The sequence below is a fragment of the Nannospalax galili genome, unplaced genomic scaffold (genome assembly GCF_000622305.1).
Source record: "Nannospalax galili isolate Female #2095 unplaced genomic scaffold, S.galili_v1.0 scaffold657, whole genome shotgun sequence".
Taxonomy (NCBI): Eukaryota; Metazoa; Chordata; class Mammalia; order Rodentia; family Spalacidae; genus Nannospalax; species Nannospalax galili.
Window position 1 is genome coordinate 988,465 of NW_008339927.1, and position 7,544 is coordinate 996,008.

Here is a 7,544-nt window from a genome sequence, read left to right on the forward strand (position 1 = left end):
GTTTTATGCTGCTGTTCCTCCACAATCTTTTCCTGGTAGGTAGGCCCTTTGAACTGCCCCTCCCAAAGGTAGCTGGCATTTCCCTAAGCCAGTCTGCCAAAGTTCGGCTCACGCGAAGCACCTGGGCACTCCCAGATTTACAAAAGTAATTAGCTTTTCTTTCTTTTTTTCTATTTGTTTTTCTATTTTTCTTTCTTCTTAATTCTGTAGTTTCAGTTCTGATTTGACTTCATGCTGCAAAATTTTCGTTAACAAAAGCTTCCCTGTTGCTGAATCCCTGTTTGAAGACGCAGTGTAAGGCCCCTAGAAACATTATTCAAAAAGTCCCACATACACCAAAATCTCAATTCTTTTCAAAAGCTATGCCTGGAAAAGAATTGGGAAAAGGACTATTATTTTCCAAGAGCATTTTCATCTATATTTTGGGCTTTTTTGCTCTGTCTACTCACACACACACACACACACACACACACACACACACACACACACAATTTGATCTTAATTTTAAAAACATTCTCTACTGAGAAAGTTCCTCATTCCAGAAATTCTGTGGTGCTTTCTGGCAAAAAGTCACAGTATTAAAGATTGCACACTGGATTCCGCATCACCCCTCTCTCTCTCTCTGGCGTCTGGAACTAGAAAGGAAAGTCCTTGCTCACAGGCCGCAGACTCAGTGGGCAGATGGCTCCTGTAGCCACCAACATCCCACAGTCACGGTGTCACCTCTATAATTTGTCTGCTAATAAACACATTTGAACGGGCCAGGAATTCTAAATTTTGAGACTAGTTGTTTATCTGAAATAAACTCCAGAGGAATCATCATGCAGTTCTGCTGTGAATTTAATTTAAAGAGGAACAGGCAAAACAAATCTCTGTGGAGGATATTCAGCAATAATAAAATATTTCTCCCAGCGGGTGAGCTGGTACCGATTGCATTGTTGCAATCCAAGCGCACGTTTCAGCAGGTCATTACCATCATAACAAGCCCTTGCACCAACTGGCGTGGACACGCAACATTGAACCCCTGATGGGCACATTATTTCAGATCTTGAACTTCATGGAGAACAAGACAAATACTCCTGGGAGAGGAGGATTCTGTTTTGAAATTCCTTTCTTTTCTATTTTGTTTCATAATAAGATGCAATGCTCAATCAATCTCCTGTTGCACGTCTCATTTTGTTTTTTCATACCGTGAGGCGGCCCAGGAGCTAGGCTTAGGTTGGAGATGAGTTAGTGCAGCGACTTAAGCCCTTCCATGTCTTGTGGATTACACATACATCCATTTAGAATGGAAGCTGCTGTAGAAGGAACTAACTGTTCAATGTATTTCTCTTTTCATTCACAAGTTAGCTAAAAAAGAAATTTTTAATAAGCAAAGTGAACCAGAAGTTCCCACAGAGTTCCAAGAAAAAAGGCTTCTTTGTCAATCTGATCTCATTTCCACCCTTCACTTAAGCCGACAGCTTGGAGAACATGGGTAGAAGTCAGTCAGGGAAAAGTTGAATTTTGTAATTTTTTCCCCATTTGTTTTTCAGTAGAGAAAACCAGGTATTTTCATGCTTACGCTAAGCAGGCCAAAGGGCCAGATGAACAGATGATGAAGTACTCTACAGACATTGTTGGGCTGGGCTGGCAGCTCTGTTTTGCAGGGGGGCACAGCTAGAAGACACGGTTTCAGTCATCAAGTAAAATAATCTGGTGGGGGCTGGAGCGATGACTCGACACTTAAGAGCACTTACAGAGGACTGACATTTGGTTCTCAGCACCCATTTCAAGTGGCTCATGACTGTAACTCCAGCTCCAGGGGATACAAAGCCCTCTTCTGGCCTCCACAGGCACCCGCACTCACACATGAGTGTACCCCCCAAACATATATACACATAATTATAAAATTAATATTTTTAAAAACATGTTTCCTTGTGTTTGGGGAGGGACAAGAAAGGCAGACATGGCCATCCCAGGGAGAGCCTGTCGCTGCAGCTAGGTGATGTGGAGTGCACTGGCTTTGTGAGGACAAGACAGAGTACATCATTTGCCTTGATCTTTTTCTTAAAATCATGCAGAGCCAGTGTATACAAGTTCTTTATTTTCAGGACATATGGCTTGTGGAAACTACAGAAACTTCCCAAGTTCAGGTTGGAAGCTGAGGAGAACTCTGAGCGTTCCAAACCCAAGCGGCTTCTCAGACCAAAGAACTCACACTGTGGTGGGGACAGAAGTGTCCGGAGTTCCCTACAGGTCCCAGAGACACAGAAAGAAGTTAGAGAACCACTGGTTTGTAAAGCAACTGCTCAGCCATTTTGAAACAGCCATCCATCAGCGTCCTGAAAATAATTGGGATATCGAACAGCATATCAAATTTTACAAATTATTTTGGTCATGCAATGCTGTGGAGGTCAGAAGATGGCGTCAGATTCCCCTGGAACTGGAGTTAAGGACAGTTCATAGCCGCCATGTGGGTGCTGGGAATTGAACCCAGGTCCTCTGCAAGAGCAGTCAGTGCTCTTAACCGCTGAGCCATCTCTCCAGCCCTAATTTTACAAATTCTTATTTACTGTTTAGATCATCCTGCATTGTCAGTTAAAAATCATCTTACTTGATACACTTCCTTTGTTTAGTTTACTTTTGACACCTTAAAGCTTTTTTTTTTTTTTTTTTTGGTCGTTTTGAGACAGGGTCTCCCTGTAGCCCCAGCTGGCCTGGAACTCACTATATAGACCAGGCTGGCCTCAAACACACAGAGATCCACCTGCCTCTGCCTCCCAAGTGTTGGGATTAAAGGCCTGCGCCACTATGCCTGGAGCCTTAAGCATTTTGAATGCAGCATTTGGCTAATGGCTAAACTATTTTCTTAAAGGTGAGGGACTGTCCATTAAAAGGCTCTATGAAGGGATGTACACTCCTAAGATATTGACATCTGGAAAATATAATTGTTTATAGAGAACCATTAAAAATAAAAGGAGTCCTGAAAAATATGTAAGCTATGCAATCAATAAACATATCTGCCTTGTTTGTAGACTGAAAAGCATCTGAAATGGTCAAAATCCTACTGTTATTTTCTTATATCTTGATGTATCCACGATAAATTTCTGAATCAGAAAAGTTGTTTCATCGTTCTAGATTATGAAAAAGCAAGAGAATGATAATATGCAGGTTTTAAAGTGTATGTATATATCTCACATGTGTTTTGAGAGGAGGACCTCACCTGAAGAATCAGGATAGTGCTTCTTACAGCTCCACGTGAAATCTGGGAGATACTGTTGGCCTGTTACCACTCAAAAGACATTAAAATAGGAAAAGAAGTCAGTGAGCTTTCTTGCTAGCTAGGAAACTTTGTGCTCCTAAAAACTGATTCTGTTTCATGGCCTTTATGTCACCAGCAGGCATCTCTGGAGAAAGAACTCTGAAAGCTGGGCAGACACACTGATAAAATTCTCTCAGGACAGGCAGAGGGAAGACAGCCTGGAAAAGCAAGGCACATATTAGCACTTGGGTGATGGCTTCAGGAGGGTCCAGGAGAAGCTCAAAGTTGACCCTGAGCAGCAAAACTGTAAAAGGCCATTTCTGTCAGCATGCTGCTGTCTAACCCTCCTGAATTCCAAGAGACTTGTCCCCATTTCATGGACCAGGGAGCGCGGCCACCGACTTCCCATTCAGGAACACCGGTCAGTAGTTCCACTGCCTCTCTCTGACATAGCCCCAGCCTGCAGCTTGCTGAGCTCTGCCCGTGCCTGCATGGGAGTGTGATTTAATTGTCGATAGAGGGAAATAATAGGTATCTCTAGCAGGTTTTAAAACGATCTTAAAATAGGGGAAAGTTTTCTGTTATGACATTGACACAGGGGTGATGATTCTGAGCTGCACAAGATGATGTGGAGATGTTTAAGATTAAATAGGAGCTATATAAAGGCCTGTCAGAATGAATTCTAAAGTGCCATGAGACACTTTGCATACTCTTAAATATGCAAAATGTCTCTTGGCACCCTAGAATTCATTCTGACAAGCCTTTATATAGCTCTTAGCTAAAGTCCTACTTTATTTTTAGGGAACCGGTACTCAGAGCTACTCTTTGAATGGAGGCAACAAAGGGCAGTGTTGATCCGTTTGGTTCTTTAGTGAGAAGGAAAGAAGGAAACGCCATACAAACGAGCAGTGAAAGTGGAAGCCTGTTTAATATTGCTCTACATCATCCTGAAAGGCGTAATAATTTGCGTTACACATCTGAACTGATTGGAGTTACAGAATCATAGCTCCTTTTTGCATTTAACAATATATACAATATAAAATAAATACATTTACACAAATGGACATTTGCTGGAGCACACGGTATGGTACACATCACAAAAATATACAATTGATTCCTTTACAGATGTGAGGCCCATCTACAGCTATAGACATGGTTTCATTATGATTATTATGATTATTATCATTATTATTTTTACTACTGGCTATAATGCAACTCCTGGACCACTGTAAGCAGTTTAATTTTTTTTGTCCGTTTACGATCTTTGCACATAAGACTGCCATAAAATGTTTTGCTAGGCAGGTAAACAGAGACGCTTAAATAATTAAAATACAATCACCAACACCCATTTTCTCTTCTATAAGAAAAATAGCAGTTTTAAATTTTTTATATCTTTTATGTTATCATTTAAATGCAAAATAGTGGAATAAATACAACAATCTGATCTGATTGAAACACGAGTGTCACTGCAAGAGTCAACACAATCATATTGCTTTAAATAAGAAGAAACCTCAAAGAAGAAAAACAAAACGGCGATTGCACGGCTAAAACATACACTTTGATAACTTCCGGACGCCTTCACATTAAGAAAATGGTCTTGCTCGAAACTTGGAAAAAAAAAAAAAAAAACACCTCCCTTCAAGTGAGGCTGAGATATTTGCCCTAAAGCCTGTGCAGTTCTTTTAGATTATGTCTTAACTTGTTGATTCTTGGTTGTGAGATGCTTGCTCCTCTGAAATGCCGAGAATCACTTAAACTGAGAACTACACATCCAACTTCATTCGTACATCATCCTGTCTCCATCTCACATGATCATTTACAGGCTCTGGCTTTGAAGCCCAAGTACTTCGATGTGATACGATGGAAACACTGAGTTTATTGTCTATATTTTATTTATAGATAGTGTAATTGGACAGTAGCAACTTAAACCCTGCATAAACTTTCTGGAAAATAATCTTTTTAAACACTTACATGTAGAAGTAATCTTATAGAATCAGCACCTTTTTTATTTCCCAGGAGTTGTATTTTCTGTTGTTATTTTTTAAGGGATGTGCCAATTTCTGAACTCCTATCACAGCTATAAATTTCCAGTTATTGACCATCCGAATGAATTGCTAACGATGATTTATCTAGAGTCACACTACAGTCACTTTCTCTACTGAGAACCACAATCTACAATATATTCCCATATAGCTAAGGGTAGATACACAGTATTCCTAGCACTGGGCTGAGGCTTCCTCAACCCAAGGTATTTTGTTTAAAGCACACAAAGTAGCAATAATTTTGGAAACAAGTCCGCACCAAAAAGTTTTGCAACAACACAGAGCGAGTTAATAACAACATCTGAGAGATGATAGGGTTAGAGCCATATATACAGCGTTTAAAAATTAGACTTATCTATATTCTTGAATATTCAAAGTTTTATGTCTAAGCTATACATTGGTATTCTATAATAAACCATTAGAGAAATTATCCCTTGTTTTGAAAATATTATTATGATTTTGATGTGTATCTGGTCATAATGAATACTTGTTTGGAGTTTCAATCTCTTAGTATTATTAGGAAGTACCTTATTACTGGTAAGGAATAGAGTATACTACTGCAGTCTCCTGAGGAATTGTACATCCAATATTGTCTCTAATTCTACCCTGTGTCTAAAAGCACACGCCACAAGAATCCAAACACCACAAGAACAAGACAGTCTTTGAATGCAACATAAAATTCGGAAAAGCACAGCAAACATGTAACACTGGAGCTGAACTACTTCTCTTTTTTTTTGTTAGGAGTACAACTTTAATTACATCTGTGTACATAGAACAAGGGTGTTCACAGAATACAGGGAGCAGTTACTAACACTGGTCCATTGATAAAGCATTGGATGGAGGTTACTGTTTACTGGTTGGCTATTCAGCGACTGTAGGTTTCGGGGACATCTAATTGGTTTCTTCTTTAGATTACACCTGGTTACAGTCTGGAACCTGACTGACTTTCATGCTGTGACCATACTGGTTGTAAAGCACATCTATTGGCTTACCTCTTGGTTAAAAAAAATATTCTGCAGATTAATTTAAACAAATGTTCTTAAGTGAATCAATGCCTACAGATTAGGTTTTAGAATTTGGTCAGGTGTCTGCTGTCTTTGATGACTGGTTGGCTTGAATTCTGGCATTAGCCTTATTGCCTCTGAAATGAATTCTGGCTCACAGCTCCTTCTGAGACAAAGTCTGTAACTCTGCAAACAGGTGACATCTCATTCCTAACCACGGGGGTGGGGGGGGAGGGGGACAGCTAGAAATCCCATGGAAACTGTCCCTCCCAGGTAGGGAGGCACACCGGGACTAATTCTATGGATAGGAATCTCACGTGCATTGCTCATGAATGTGACCACTCGGAGTCACGGGAAGTGTAATCTAATCCTTGGTGTCAGTGAACATTTAGGCAAACTGGAGCTCATGTTAGGAAATTGGTGTTTGGGACCAGACTGGCACACGACATAAATTGCATCCGTGGTAATATGCACCTCCCTTCAGGTATTGCTTCAGTAAGTTAAATTCCCATATTAATAAATGGCTGAAAATCGGTAAAGCTGGTACAAAAAAATCTCCATTTGTAAGAAGAAACAGAACATTTTTTTAAAAAATCTTCCTTCAGGAGTCACTTGTCCTTCGTGAGTGTTCAGAATTGTTCGAAGCCAGCACAAAGTTGCAGTACGCTCACCTCTCCTTAGTATTGCATGAATGGATAAAGCTTAAACTATTCCCTGAAAAAGTTACATAGTAGCTAAACTAACCGATACCTGGAAGACTTGAAAAAAGAATTAAGGAATCAAATGGCTGTAACTGATCTAGACGTGAAAGCAAAGAGGAGCAGCCGATGCGGCTCGCTGAGGTGTCTAATTAGGGGCTGCTCCGTGGAACCTAATACCGCACCGAGTCAGTCTGTCTGTGTTGTACTGTACTTCTGGTACCGCAGTTTTCTCCTTGATTCCTTAGTCACTGGGGATGTCATGGTTCACGACAAGTTCACTGGCATCCATATTATGGATCTCCGTCCTTTGGCAGGGCTGGCTTCCATCTCTCTTCAGTTAGAGACTGTTTTTAAAAGTTCAGCAGCAGAAGGATTGGCAGGAAGGGGAAAGGACAGGCGAGGATGAACAGGGAGGAGAAGTAAGGTGGAAGGAAACGGTCCTGACAGTTAGGATCCTGACAGTTAGGATTGGTTAACATTCAGAATTGAAGGGGACGGTGCAGAAAGGAAGGGGAAAAAAACAAGACAAGGAAAGAAGAATGGAAGGGAGGGA